Here is a 15,713-nt window from a genome sequence, read left to right as displayed (position 1 = left end):
TAGGTTTTGGCATAAAATGCTTGATTTCTGAGGCCACATAAAGACATAGAGGGCTAAGAGACTGACCTTCAACAGATAAGGACTGTGTTTGTTAGTGCACACAGGATGGGGTGGTGGTGTGGGGGTGGAGAGCAGCCTCCTTAGGTCTGCTGTTGGGAGCTATTAAGACAACTCTTGATCTCTGAATTGGGCCTCTCCCCCCGAGAAGAAAAGGGGGTCAAAAGCGGGCCACCGACCTACCGATTCCGAGAATGTTCCAGCCCTACCGATTCCAAGAATGTTCCAGTCCTAAGCCATTGCCGATGTCCTGACCACACCCTGATACCAAGTTCCTGCTTCCCCATGTAGCTGCCAAAAGAAAGAATTTCTATTGCCCCCCCCTCCCATAAGTACTTCTCCTTTTGCTTGTATTGCTTTGATACATTCCAGAACGGTTTCCGTGTCGTTATTCGTACAAGGCCCTCGTCTCTCTCTACCCCCCATTTGGTTCTTAGGAGGAGGTCCCTTCGTGACCCTCGAATAACTGGACCTGCTGGACGGGTCAGTCTGCCGAGGGAAAAACCTGGCTTCCACACTTACAGGGGCATGGTGAGGAACTTGAAAATTGTTGCAACCATAGGGGGTTACATGTCTCTCCTGCAGTCTCTCTTTCTTCAAATTCCTTATCCAAGACAAGGTGGACTATTCTTTCTGTGCCAACGGATTAAAGCTGGACGAGGTCATTTGTAATCTCATGTGATCACCCTGGAGCAAATTAAAACTCATCTTGAAGGTGTATGATCATAACAGTAGTTTGGGCCTACATTACATAAAGAGTTATTCTATACTCTTACTAAAAAGGTCAGTCTGTCTCAGTGCCTTGTGTTTCTAATCAGAAGCCTTTCAAAGGGAAACCAGGAAAGGGTGGGGCTTCTAGAACCCCAGGAGTTGGCAGGTGAAGTTCAATGCTGCTTGTTCTGCTTAGAATGAATATACCTACCCAGTGCGCAACCTCCCTAAGCACATAGAGATTAATAAGAAAAAACTTGTAATGATTGCTCATGACTTCTCTGAACAGAAATCCTTGACGTCTTATATAGGTTTATGGCTCTAGGTTACACTTTGATCAATTACCATGTTTCTCCATGCTTGGGAGTAAAATCCCAAGGTTTAGTCTTTGGACACATAGGGACCTTCACAGTATAAAACGTTGTTACAGTTTTCTAGAGACAGAGTAGGGTAGCCTTTCCCACACAGCTGCCAACCAGGGTTGTCCTGCCTGCCTGGCAGATGATCTTTCTGATAAGAGGGGCAAGGCTTGATTAGCACCTGTCAGCCAGGGTTGCCCTCTCCAAACTGTCTGGCAGAGAGGCCTGCTCTGTAGAAAAATTTTACTTTTGCGCAACTTAATGTTTTCTAAGCAAGTTTATTGGTAAATCTGTAACATCAGTGTCTTCTGTTTCCCTTCCCAGATACGCTGTTTCGTTCCCCATACTTCCCACCAAGAGTGGAAATGGTGCTAAGGTATCCCATGCAGGAAAGCGTAACAGAATATCGCCTGGCAGAACAGTAGATCAAAGAACATTTTAGCTGGAAGCCAGGCTAGTCTCATAGAGATACTCAAGGCGGGAACATACAGGCTTAGACAGAGAGGAGGTGAGATTCCAAGGGCCTGCATGAAGAAGAATTTTTAACTAAAATTGAGTAAGAAGCACTTTGTAAATTAATCTGTAAGACAGGTCAGGTTATTATTTGCAAGGGAAAGAATAAGAATTTAGTCTGTGTTTGGGTCAGGAAACAAAGCAAAATGTCCATTTAAATCGGAAACTCCAGAAAATACAAACAAAACCCAGAAAAACAACAACAAAAACCACAAACAAACAAACAAACAAACAAACAAAACAAAACCATTTTAAGACATTTAGGATGTCTTTACTTGCTGTTGTTTTTCAGGGTCACCTCACATCATGGTCAGTATTGTCAGGTGGAGCAAGTAATATCTCATTAAAAACATGCTAGGCCTAATGTGTATAAATGACTATGAAACACACTTGGTATTGTGTTAGTGTAGTGCAGAGTTAGTGGAAATGATCAGTGATTTATAGTGATGTATGTTGTTCATGCACAGACTGCAGAGTTCCCGATCCAATCGGAATTGCTTGTTTCCTGGTGAAGTCCCCATTGCCTGCTGATGCAGTGCAGTGTCTTACTAGACCACAAGATGCTAGTTTGAATAGTACATCGGAGCAGGTCCTTGTGCTACGTATGCTTTAATTCCAGCTCTTTAGGAGGTAGTGGCAGAAGGATGAGGGCTTCAAGGCTGTTTTGGCTACATAGCGAGTTCTAGGCCAGCATGGGCTACGGGAGACACCATCTCAAAATGAAAGCAAACCCAAAGGTCAACCAAGCATCCAATCAAAACAATTGGCTAGAGTGCGTGCAAGCAAGACTGTTCTGATAAAGTTTGCCCTGTGAAATCTACCCCCACATTCACAATTTTTTTTTTCACTAAGTAAAACTTAAATATCACATTGACTTAAAGATGCATTCCAAGGTTTTCCTTTATGGGTGTGAACTCAGAGAAGGAAGGTTTATGTTTGCCTTTGCCTTTTAAAAATGTATCAGATCTGGAGTATGTATATGTTGTGTATTAAAATAAGGGACCTAAGCCGGGCGTGGTGTCGCTCGCCTTTAATCCCAGCACTCGGGAGGCAGAGGCAGGAGGATTTCTGAGTTCGAGGCCAGCCTGGTCTACAAAGTGAGTTCCAGGACAGCCAGGGCTACACAGAGAAACCCTGTCTCGAAAAAAAATAAAAATAAAAAAAAAATAAAATAAGGGACCTATATGCACATTAATTATATATTACAATAACTATCTAAATGTATATAAGTCTATCAGCCTGAAAACAACTCATGCATTGATATAAACAACACCTGGCTAGTGTTTACAGGAGAATGGCACACAGCAATCTTAGTACCAGACAGAAGATGAAGGCTCAACATGTTAACGATAGAAAGGGACACGGTAAGGATTTTTTTTTTTTTTTTTTTTTTTTTTTTTTTTTTTTTTGGTTTTTCGAGACAGGGTTTCTCTGTGTAGTCCTGGCTGTCCTGGCACTCACTTTGTAGACCAGGCTGGCCTCGAACTCAGAAATCCGCCTGCCTCTGCCTCCCGAGTGCTGGGATTGAAGGCGTGCGCCACCACGCCCGGCTACGGTAAGGATTTTAATTTAGAGAGGAAGACCAGATACTCTGAAAATCTTCACCATCCCCCAAACCCATCCTTGCCTGCTTAAAAAACAATAAACAATTATATAACAACAGAAATCCTTGAAATGCCACAGAACAACACAGACTTAAGACCTAAATATGGTAATGAACATAAAGGCTAGGGACTTCCGGGTAAATGTCACCAAGAGATTTGAGATTTAAGAGTTCATTTTTGACTGCTGGAGAAAAAAGTTGCCGGTTGTTGTTGTTGTTTTGTTTTTGTTTTTCAGAACGAAGATGCCTACACTCGGATCAAGGGTAAATTCAGAGTCTGTTTGTCTATACAACTGGCAGAGGACAGAGGAAGAAGCTGGATCCAAACTCTATAGTGGAGTTTCAAGGGCCCTGGTAGTAAAATTATGCAGCCTCGCAGCGCCACCTAGTGGTTTCCAAAGGCAAACCGCTTTTTTAGGCTATCAGCTATGTTTTTCAGTCCAGTTGGCAACCTTTGATTATAATAATTGTTGTTGTTAAATTGTTTAGGTGTAGGCAAGTCGTTTATTGAACTACTGTTTATCGTGTGCCTTTTATGTGACAGACTCATCCTCAAGGACTCTGGTTGTTGAAATATAAGGTTAAAAATAAATTTCATGATGTCAAAGAGAAAAACAGACAGCCTGGAGCATCCATTGGTCATCAACAGAAATTTCTGCACACTTCCCCAGACAAGCAAAGAATTTCAGAGATTGAAATTCTCAGAATCCATAAACTAATGACTTAATAGGGGTTTAAGTAAATACAAAGGGGCAATTTGAACAGGAGCAAGCAGAAATGATCCAGCAATAATGTGCAACATGCGCCTAACCATGACGCTGCAGGAGACTGGCAGGGTTTGTAAAAGGACAGTTTCAGAGGCTGGCAAGATGGCTCTGCAAGCAAAGGCATTTGCTGCCAAGCTCTCCTCCTTGATTGATTCCCATCTCTGGGATCCACATGGTATTAGGATTCACAAATAATTTATTGTCTTGGATAAATGCAGAAAAAATGAAAGAAGGAGGAGGAGGAGGCAGAAGAGGAGAAAAGGAAGAAAATTTAAAAAGGCAAAAAGGGGCTGGGGGATAAAAGCTTCATCAAGGTTGTGAGAAAAAAATGTGGAGTTGCAAATCACATTGGCTGGGATGCATATTAGGCCTTCGAAAGTCTCCTGGGTCCTCCCGTTTTCCTTACCTTCTTCCAAAATGTTTGTTCCAGAGCCAGCCCACATCAAAGGAGGAAGACCACTCCAGAAACCCTTGCCCAGCTTTCTATCTGCCTTCTAATGGGCCTTCACTCTGTCACATGCATGCATACACAAAATAAAACAAAATATGCCAAAAAAGTGATTTTATACTTTCTGTTGTGGGGTAACCTTTCAACATATTACCCTTAGAGATTACTGTAACAGGTAATGAACTGCATCTAAGATTAGAGAAGATTTAAACACAACAGACAAGCTATGATACAGAGTGTCGAGGTTTGTATACGCTTGGCCCAGGGAGTGGCACTATTAGAAGGTGTGGCCTTATTGGAGTAGGTGTGTCACTGTGGGTGTAGGCTTTAAGACCTCATCCTAGCTGCCTGGAAGCCAATATTCTGATAGCTTTCAGATGAAGATGTAGAACTCACAGCTCCTCCTTTACCGTGCCTGCCTGGATGCTACCATGTTTCCACCTTGATGAAAATGGACTGAACTTCTGAACCTATGAGCCAGCCCCAATTAAATGTTGTCCTTATAAGAGTTACCTTGGTCATGGTATCTGTTCACAGCAGTAAAACTCTAAGACACAGAGAATAATGCTTTGAAGTACACACAACATAACTTGAATAATTTGATCTTGACTTCAGAAAAAAATAGCACAATAGATAGTAAAGAATTAGCATCATATACACTGTACTTTTTTTACAATCTAATTAAAGAGCAACTCCAGCAGAGACATATAAAGCATACAGGATAGCAAAGAAGCCAGAGTAAAGTGAAACAAGGGAGAAAAATTTTATTTTATTAATTTATTTTCTAGTTGTCTTAGTCAGGGTTTTAATGCTGTGAATAGACACCATGACCAAGGCAAGTCTTATAAAAAAAACATTTAATTGGGGCTGGCTTACAGGTTCAGAGGTTCAGTACATTATCATCAAGGTGGGAGCATGGCAGTATCTAGGCAGGCATGGTGCAGGCAGAGCTGAGAGTTCTACGTCTTCATCCAAAGGCTGCTAGTGGAAGACTGACTTCCAGGCAACTGGGGTGAGAGTCTTAAGCCCACACCCACAGTGACACACCTATTCCAACCAGGCCACACCTTCAGATGGTGCCACTCCCTGGTCCAAGCACATACAAACCATCACATTCCACTCCCTGGCCCTCATAGATTTGTTCAAAAACATGAGTCTATGGGGGACATACTTAAACATAGTATAATGCAAAGTGCATTTAGTCCAACTTTCAAAGTCCTCATAGTCTATAGCAGTCTCAACAATGTTAAAAGTCCAAAATTCAAGGTCTTTTCTGAGATTCATCCAACTAATTAACTGTAATCCCCAAAGCAAGGCAGGAAACCAGCTGAGCAAATTCCAAACTCTGCATCTCCATGGCTGATGTCAAAGTGGACATCTTTGTTGACTGCAACAAACTGCTTTCTCCTAGGCTAGTTCCACTCCCTGTTAGCAGCTTTCCTCAGCATGTATCCCATGGCTCTGGCATCTTTAACATCTTTGAGTCTCCAAGGCAATTTCAATGTTACAGTTTCTTGTTTCAGTGTCTGGGATTCCACTTGATCTTTTGGACTCCTCCTAAGGGCTGGCATCACTTCTCCAGCTATGCCCTCTGTAGCACTCTAAGCTCAGGTTGATCCACTCCACTACGGCTGCTGTTCTTGGTGATCATCCCATGGTACTGACATCTCCAATACAATGGGGTGTTCCACTCCAACTAGGCTTCACCAATAGCCTCTCATAGGCTCTCTTCATGGTGCCAAGCCTCAAATCCTTTGCATGACCCCTTCAGTCCTGGGCCATCAACTACAGCTGAGGCTTCACCTTCTCCAATGGCCTTCCATGACCTCTTACAGTGCCAAGCCTCAGTTTCTCCAAAGGCTGCTAGTGGAAGACTGACTTCCAGGCAACTGGGGTGAGAGTCTTAAGCCCTCACCCACAGCACAGTGACACACCTATTCCAACCAGGCCACACCTTCAGATGGTGCCACTCTCTGGTCCAAGCATATACAAACCATCACACTAATACTGGAGATTAAACCCAGGGTCTCAGACATGCTAGATAAATGTATTCCCGCTGAGCTATTTTTCTAGCCTCCCTTCTTTTTAGTCTTTAGAGAAGGTCTCACTAAGTCTTCCAGACTGGCCTTGAACTCACTCTATAAGATTATAAATCTTGACCTTATAATCATCCTGACCCAGCCTGTAAGTAGCCCAGTTTACTGGTCTTTATCACCCGGCCTAGTGCATTTAAAAATAAATTTTAAAAGATCAGGAATTAATTATAAAAAATGGAAATTATCTGCAAGTCAAAAATTTTCTTTGAGAAAGGTTTATACATGTGTGTGTGTGTGTGTGTGTGTGTGTGTGTGTGTGTGTAATTGTAATGTAATTAAGAAGGGAAAGTAACTACCAGATAGAAGCTTTAAGAAGTCACAAGACACAAAGCATCGTGGCACATGCCTGTCATCTCAGCACTTGGGAGGCTGAGCCAGGTCGATTGGGTGTTCAGGTCCAGCCTGGGTTACATACTGACTTCCGGTTCCAAATAACAATAAAGACCTGGAGCACAAGCAAAGTGCAGAACCCGAAGAGAGTTCTATGGGCAGCTTTAAAAAATTTAAAAATAGAACATGATGATATTTGAGAAAAGAAGAAAATCATTAAGTGACTGAATAGAGACAACCGTCAGAAATTAGGGCTCATTCAGGGCACCCCGCCATCCATGGCAATGCGCAACCTTATTTGATCTGACAAATTTTGGTCAATTTAAAAGGCTTGATCATTATTTTACAGAACTTGTTTCAAAAGAACAGTAGCACTTATTTCCCTACTTTTAAATTGTGTAATCTCATTACCCAAAATGAAGAAAACCAGGGGAAAGCACTTAAAAAAAATAAATAAGAGGAAAGAAGAAAGAGAGACAAGAAAGAGAGTTACATATTATTTTATGGCTAGTGTGCATGTTAAAGTAGATCTACTTAAAATAAGAAAAAAAAAAAAGAAACAGAAACAAACAATTCAGTTAAAAAATATTATGTAGGATTTGTTCCAAAAACCAATAAAACAACCAACCAAACCAAATCAACCCTTGCTAAAGCTGCCACTGTGAGACACTGATGGAGGACATCCTAGGGCACCTCTGGGACACAGAGGAGGAGGCTCCCAGGACAAGCGAGGGACAGTAGTACAATTTGGGGAGACTTCCCAGAGACTGGGAAGAAAGACAAGAGGTTCTTGATGCTATCCTGGATACAGCCAGGCAGAGCCTGGCAAACCAGACAGGATGTAAGCAGATGATGAAATAAAGCAAACCAATCTTGTTCTGGGAATTGCACTCTGAGCTGCACACAAGGGCTCTACCGCCAAGCCAGCTATATTTAGCTCCGTATTTGGTATTGAAGATAGTGCATTTATCAATGATAGCAAATAAGAATCTATAAACAAGTTGGTTTAACAAGACCTCAACTGAGTTCACAGGCATGAAGGTGTACATGAGAAATTACCTATTTGAAAAAAAACAAAACAAAACTGGAATGTCATTCCTGTCTTCATAGCAATGTGAAGATTTTAGTTCCCAGAATAAGCATTCTAGATAGATGTGAAACACACTGAAGACTTTAAAGTGAATTACACAAGACCCATTTCCACATATAGGTATATTTTGTTATGGTTACATTGTGATGACTATGATAACATGTCTATACCTTCTCAAACAACCTAAAGAGTCAATTTTGTGTTAAACTTCTGTGGGTCTGTAGTAGAGAGTTTAAACAGTAAAATTGCTACTAATGAACCAAAATGGTTAAGATGGTGATAGAAAAAGAGAAGGAAGAAGAGAAAGAGAAGGAGGAGGGAGAGGAGGAAGAGGTGGAGGAAGGAAGAGAAGGAGGAGGAGGAGGAGGAGGGGGAGGAGGAGGAGAAGAAGAAGAAGAAGAAGAAGAAGAAGAAGAAGAAGAAGAAGAAGAAGAAGAAGAAGAAGAAGAAGAAGAAGAAGAAGAAAAGAAAAGAAGAGAAGAAGAAAGTAAAAGAAAGCGGCCTCTCAGCAGTTGAGCACTTGTTGCTCTTGAAAAGGTATGTGTTCAGTTTCCACCACCCACATGGAGGCCAGTAACCCTCCAAAATTCTTTTTTTTAGGGTATCCAACACTCTCTTATGTCCTGCAAGATTCTGCACGAAAGGGGTTTATTAACATACAAGAGAGCAATCCAATTTAAAAAGAAGAAGGAGGGTGAGGAGGAGGAGGAGGAGGAGGAGGAGGAGGAGAAGAAGCCGCAGCCGCAGCAGCAGCCACCGCAGCAGGAGCTTGGTGGTCTGGCTTGGTTACGGTGACCATATGTCACTGTTGTCACTGAGGTGGCACCTGCAAGTACATGCATTTCTGCTCATCCATCTTCAGACTCCTATCTTTTATTTTCAGCTAAAGCTTTATGGTGTGAAGCGAGCCCAGCCTGAAGCATTCCTGTCCATTACTTTAATTGCCATGCCCTTAAATGGATCATGCTCAGAGATGGGCCAAGCCCTCTATAAATATAGATATGCTCCATGAACAAAATCCCCATGCTTCCTTTGTCTTGAGAGGCCATTGCTCTGAGAATGATTTCTGGGTTCTCCCTGCCTACTGTAGATAAATCTTTCTTCACTCTTTTATTCTCGAGTGTGTTTACTTTGGTTTTGCTCTAACTTAAATTGAACCCCCCGGGCTGGGTTACACAGTTCCGTGAAACAAATTCGCTGATGTCATGTGCAGGAACAAAAGTGAGAGGAGACTCACAGGGAGGTAGTTCATTCAAAAGTAGCCACACCTGTGAGAAATCCCATGCCGCCTGGTGGATGGTCTCATTGGAAGCTGTGTCATGGAATCCCTTTCTCAGTTACCTCTCTGTCTCCTCTGGGCTCTGGCTGGAGACAGCTGAGAAACAGGTGGGAAAGGTGGCTGAATTCCCAGTTGAGGGTCCTTATCACCTTTGCCCGCTCCTTCTGCTATGGAGTTCATACAGTCTCATCAGCAAAGGCCTAGTTATACCTGTTGTTTACTTTGTTATCATGATTTCTGGGCCAAGGTCACCTGTGTTCCATATGGCCATAAGCATGGGATGGCCATGCTTCTGCTCTGAGGAAATGGGTGAACTGAAACAGCCCCGATGGGAGTGGGGCAGTTGAATGAGTGTGGCCCTGTCCTGTAGAGTGAGGGACACCTGCTCATCATGGATGCCAGTGGGTGCTTATGGGGAGAAAAGCCGAAATTTCACTATCTTGTGAGAAGCAAGGCTCACTTTTAAAACAGTTCCACTCACTAGTTTAGTGTGTTTGTGTGCAGGTTGGAGGGCAACTGTCAGCTGGTTGTCCTCCCTTTGCACGGTGTGGATCCTAGGCTCTGCCCTTCAGTAGTCAAGCTTGATGGGGAACCTCCTGTATCTGTTGAGTCATTTTGCCTGCCCAAGTTGTTTTGTTGTTGCTGTTTGCTTTAACCTGTTCTTTGGATTAATGAATTCCTTAGGGTGATGATGTCCTCAGCGTAATGATTACAACAAGGACTCTGAGCTAATCCGGCTGGATCAGCACGCTCGCTGCCGCTTACTCTCTATAGGATACAGGAAAATGAACAAGCAAAAAAGAGGATCTGGAATGTTGTCTGCTGTGCACGCTCATGCCTACACTATGTACTGTGGATCCTATGCACTTCTGCCTTTGTGTGTCCCTTCATCTATTAAAAATAATAGTGGTATCAGAATTAAAGGAAGATGAGTGCAGCTATTAGAATATTTTCTTTGACCTCAATTTTAAATTTTCTCTTATTTTTAAATTAATTTTTCATTCTACACTCAGGGATATTTTGCTTATATGTATGTACATGTACCTTGTATGTGTCTGCTGCTTACAAAAGCCAGAACACGATGTCAGATCCTCTGCAAGTGAAGGCACAGATAGCTGTTACCAACTATGTAGGTTCTGGACACAGAACCTAGGTCCTTTGTAAGAGCGATAGTTGCTTTTGACCTCTGAGTCATCTCTCTATCCTGTTCCCTTTTATTTTACAAGGAATTATAACACTTTTGTGAATGTAAAAAAATTTTGCCATATCTCCTGTGCCTAACTGATATGGGCTCTTGTTCCTGTCAGGCAGTGTCTGGTTCTGTGCTTTGTGTAAAAGAGTGGCTTTCGGGCCATGCTTTGTGCTGGGCGATTCCAGTTAGAGTGAAAATACAGAGACCGGATGACTGCATCTTATTGGGTTTGTAAAGAAACAAACAGTACCATCTGTCCAGCAGCACCCAAGAGGAACAGACTAAGAATCAGTTTACTCCCAAGAGTCAACAGCCTTTATCCATAAACCTAGCACAGTAGGCTGGCCATACATAAGTACACGGGAATACTAAACCACACCAGAAAAGTCTGGCCCCAGGATTTATTTAACACAACAGACCTACAGTAGATGCACCTGGAATCCACATGGAGGGGACCCCTAATACTGTGATGGTGACAGCTTCCACTAACCTGTCACTTTCATGTGGGCCCTGCACATTCTATGTTATAATAATACATTTGTACTTTACAGGAAGGAAACTCCATGAGCATATGGCAAATGGCTTGTTTGTCCCGTGTTCCATGTCACTCTAGCTGTCATCAAAATGACTGGGTCAGCAGTATTGCAGGACTCAGGGCCTTGGTGTGTGTGAATTCTCCTTTCCTCTTACTACAGCAAAAGGTGACAAGGCAGAAAGCACCCAAACCATGAAACTCAGTCAGTAATTACCCCCTGACCAGACGGGCAAGGCTAAGGTTCAAAATGATTGGCTGGCTTTGCGATCAATCTTAAACATTCTACTGGGTAACCATAAGATATAACCCACTGCCTTCTCAAACTGCTAGCCCTCTGAACAAAACCCAACGGAGAGATTAAATTCCTAGTTTTTGCCCATATTGCCTCATTGCACAGACCCTTAAGGGGTAGTGTGTGTAGTTTGAGAGTTAATATCAAAGTTACATGTTTGTGAATGGCCAGGAATTCTTGGCAAATTGTAGTAGATGAAACCAATATAGTTTGTGAATTTGGATTTCAGTGACATTTGAAAGTATGGAAATGCACACCGTGTTCATCTCTTCCATCAAGGTTTCTTGCAGAATATGCTTATGACAACACAGAAGTTAAATTTTTAAAAATGATCATTGAAGTGGGAAATAATTCTCTCTCTCTCTCTCTCTCTCTGTGTATGTGTGTGTGTGTGTGTGTATGCTCATTAGTTTTTTTTCCAACTTGTCACAAGCTAAGGCCATTTAGGAAGAGGCAACCTCAATTGAGAAAATGCTTCCATGAGATTGGACTGTAGACAAGTCCATTAGGGCATTTTTTTTTTTTTTTTTTGGTTAATTGATATGGGAAAGCCCAACCTACTGTGGTGGTCTTGGGTTGAATTTAAAAAACAAAAAACAAACAACAACAACAAACCAAAAAGCAAAAAACAAAAAACCAAACTGAGCCAAGCAAGTCATGAAGAGCAAGCCAGTAAGCAGTATTCATTCATGGCTTTTGGATATGTTCTTGCCTCCAGGTTCCTTCCTGGTGTGAGTTCCTCCCCACACTTCCCTCTCCAATGGACCTGGCAGTGTGAGCTGAAATAAAACCTTTCCTCCCTCAATTGGTTTGGTTATGGTGTTTTATCACCATAGAAACTCTTATGACAGTATTTTATCACAGCAATTGAGAGAAACTAAGACAGAAATCGGTACTAGGAGTGGAGGATTGCTATGACAGGTCTACCATGTTGTTTTTGGAAGGATTTTTAGAAGCATTTAGTATTTGGGGCTAGAAAAGCTGTTTAGCATTCAGAGCTTAATCACCTGTATTTGATCACAGCTATAACACCCCTAACTAGGACAGGCTGAAAACACCAGCTGAGGTTAACAAAAGACCAGCATCATTGAGACGAAATGTTCTGCAAAGTATTTCCTCAAGGTTAGTACACAGAGGCTGTGTGTGGTCCATGGGCTGGGGGTGTGCCAAGACTGCATCTCACTCAAGCTGGCTGCTCAGTTTGGTGATGGGTAAGAAGTGCTTGTTTTGCTGGTGCAGAAACTGCAGCATTCAAGGAGTCCTGGAGAGCAGCTGAGGTTGGCACTGTGAGACTGTGAGAGTCCCTCATCCTCTAAAAAGCTACTAGTGAAGGTGCAGCCTCAATTGTAATGGGGATCCCAGCATATTGGAGATGCCAGGACTGTGGAATGATGACCAAGAACAGCACAGCAGCCTGGGCCTTGGAGACAAGCTGGGTTTGTGGTTGAGGGAAGAGCCAGAGAACTAGGACTTCACAAGTCCTTTGGATCCCAGAAGATACTGAGCGAGTTCCAGACATTGGATGCTGAACTTTATACACTGTTGCAGTCTGCTTTTCCTTTGATCTGGTTTTAACTCTTCTTGGTTATTCACTCTTGGAATAGCAATTATGTCACAAAGTTAAGAGACTTTGAAATTTTCAAAGACATTGGAGTTTTAAGGACTTGGGGGACTGTTAAAAGTGAATAGTAGCCAGGCAGTGGCAGCTCACGCCTTTAATCCCAGCACTTGGGAGGCAGAGGCAGGCGGATTTCCGAGTTCAAGGCCAGCCTGGTCTACAGAGTGAGTTCCAGGACAGCCAGTGCTACACAGAGAAACCCTGTCTTGAAAAAACAAAACAAAACAAAAACAAAAAACAAAACAAACAAACAAACAAAAAACCCCAAAAAAGTGGATTGTATTTTATATTATAAAATAAAAAGACTTAGGTGATGAGGTTATGGTGTGGGGTGTTTTGTTTTCTTTTTTTTTTTTTTTTTTTTTTTTGGTTTTTCGAGACAGGGTTTCTCTGTATAGCCCTGGCTGTCCTGGCACTCACTCTGTAGACCAGGCTGGCCTCGAACTCCGAAATCCGCCTGCCTCTGCCTCCTGAGTGCTGGGATTAAAGGCGTGCGCCCCCATGCCCGGCGGGGTGTTTTGTTTTGAGAGACAGAGTTTCCCTGTTTATAGCCCTGGCTAATTTGGAACTCACAGCAATCTTTATGCCTCAACTGAGGTTATAGGGGTCAAATTCAAGATATCTGTTTACCTCTGCCTCCCAAGAATTAAAGAACTAAAGGTGTGCAAAACCATGCCTGGATGGTTTTTAATCTTTACTTTTATTACATTTAAAATGTGTGTGTGTATGTATGTGTGTGTGTGTGTGTGTGTGTGTGTGCAATTGATATGTAGGTATTTGTGCATTCATAAGGTTCTGGTTTTTTAAGTGATATCTTTACACATTTAATTGTTGAGCAGTGAATTGTTATGGTTGATTTTAATGTCGCGTTGTCACAAATTAGAGTTGAGTGGAAGGCTTCAACTGAGAACCATTCTAATAGCGCTCGTTGATTTAGGAAGGGCCTCCCTGACTGCTAGCATCACAGATAAGAAGGGTGTGGGCAAAGGGAGATGACTCAGCTGTTGCTCATCTCTTGCCAAGTTGCTTTGCCCTGTTGCTTTTGCTGCTTCCTTCAGTGACTGAACCATTGCTTCCAGTCTTCTGTCCTAGTAAGGACCAGTAGCTCTCCAGAGACCGTCCAGATTTTCAGTGCCAGACTGGGACTGCTCAGGCATCCATCTAAGTGGACTGAGTAACTACTGGGTTGTCAGCTTCATAGTAAAAGACAGCTACCGTGAGCCTACTTAGACTGCCGGGGCAGAGTCAAAGCTGTTTTAGCTACATTTTACTTTTGTGTGACTTAACATTTTCTAAGCAAGTTTACTAGTAAATCCTTTATAGTATCAGTTTATTGCTTTCATTTCCTCATTTCATGGAGGAAACACACCACACATCTACTCAGCCCAGATAGGAAGCCTATGACAGAATATAGTACAGATATCACCAAAGTCCTACTTGGTGAACCAATGGATTTTATTGGGGTTATTTATAGGTGTCTGGCTGAGGAGTTCCTTACAGGAGAAGAAATGACTGAAAGACAGTTGCACCACTGAAGGCCACTCCAGCATGGGGACGGTTTACAAATCTGGGAAGCTGGAGCACACTGCATAGCCTGCAGGTGGTGCCACAGCTTGAGCAGTGTCCTTTCCAGATGCCTCAGTTGGTCTAAGCTTCTAGGCAGCTCATCTGGTTTCTGATTTTTCTGGGCAGCAGGTCTGGTCTGCCTGGTCAAAGAGCTTTTATAATTTACTCTTGTAGGAAGAAGTCTATTGAATCTGGTCAGTTTCAGGGACTTCCTGGAGCTATTTTAAGTTGTTCTGTTCTTGCTTTAAGGAGCTTCCTGCAGGTTAGAATGTAGTTTTTGTTTTTTGTTTTTTTTGTTTTGTAAGTATTATTTATTTAATGTATATAAGTACACTGTAGCTGTCTTCAGACATACCAGAAGAGGGCATCAGATCCCATTACAGATGGTTTTGAGCCACCTTGTGGTTGCTGGGTATTGAACTCAGGACCTCTGGAAGAGCAGGCCATGCTTTTAACTGCTAAGAAATCTCTAAAAAACCATATGTGTACTGGCCCATATGGGGATCAAACCCATGGCCTTGGTGTTACTAGCACCACATTCTAACCAACTAAGCTAACCAGCCAGAGAGAAGATTTTAATCTCAGAGGAAACTGTTACACAATAGGGATAGGCTCTCTCAGCAAGGAGACTTGGGATAGATGCTCTTTTTTTCTTCCTGCATCTTCTCTCTTTCTCTACATGCTGAGTTTCCAGAAACAGTAGGAAGAGGAGAAAAAAAGACCAAAATCTTCTTCAAACTGGTCTTTTTTATTTTAATAAAAAATTGTGTGTGTGTAGGTTTGACTAGGTTGACTTTGGGTATTCTTTCTTAAACACTGTCCACCCTTTTATTTTTAGTTTAATTTAATCTTTTGAACAGGGTCCCTCATTGGTCTAGAATTCACCACCAAGTAGGCCAGGATGGCATCATCCACAGCTTTTCATTTTTTAAGTTCTAGAGAATATAACTTAAGTTCACAGTGCTTGCAAACCACTATGCAAAGCAAGTACTTTGTCCACTGTTCTGTGTCCTAAACTTTTTATGTGTAAATGACTTCAGTGGAGTGTTGAGACCCCTGGACTTTATGTTCTGTGACTACCAGAGTTTACAGAATTGCTTGCTCTCCAGGCTGTGGGAGCACGAGGGAGCAGTGGCTGGGCCCATGAGTATAGGCTGTCTGAAGGGTACCTGAAATGTTGAATTGTGGTAAGAATTCAAAGCCCTGAAAGCAGCTCTTCACTATACAGTGTGGCCATGAGCCTATGAGACTTGTGGC

At 42.4% G+C, this 15,713-nt stretch overlaps 1 non-coding gene across 1 annotated transcript; it reads right to left on the bottom strand.

The window, feature by feature from the left end:
- Nucleotides 1-14,945: 14,945 nt before the first annotated feature.
- Nucleotides 14,946-15,019, bottom strand: Trnat-agu (transfer RNA threonine (anticodon AGU)). Its single transcript has one exon. It is a non-coding gene; the product is annotated as a tRNA-Thr (tRNA).
- Nucleotides 15,020-15,713: the final 694 nt, after the last annotated feature.

Source organism: Mus caroli, unplaced genomic scaffold (assembly GCF_978045245.1).
Source record: "Mus caroli unplaced genomic scaffold, Mus_caroli_1 scaffold_15, whole genome shotgun sequence".
In the NCBI taxonomy this organism is placed as follows: domain Eukaryota; kingdom Metazoa; phylum Chordata; class Mammalia; order Rodentia; family Muridae; genus Mus; species Mus caroli.
The sequence above is the reverse complement of the archived record's forward strand: the minus strand, read 5'-3'. Positions and strand labels throughout refer to the sequence as shown.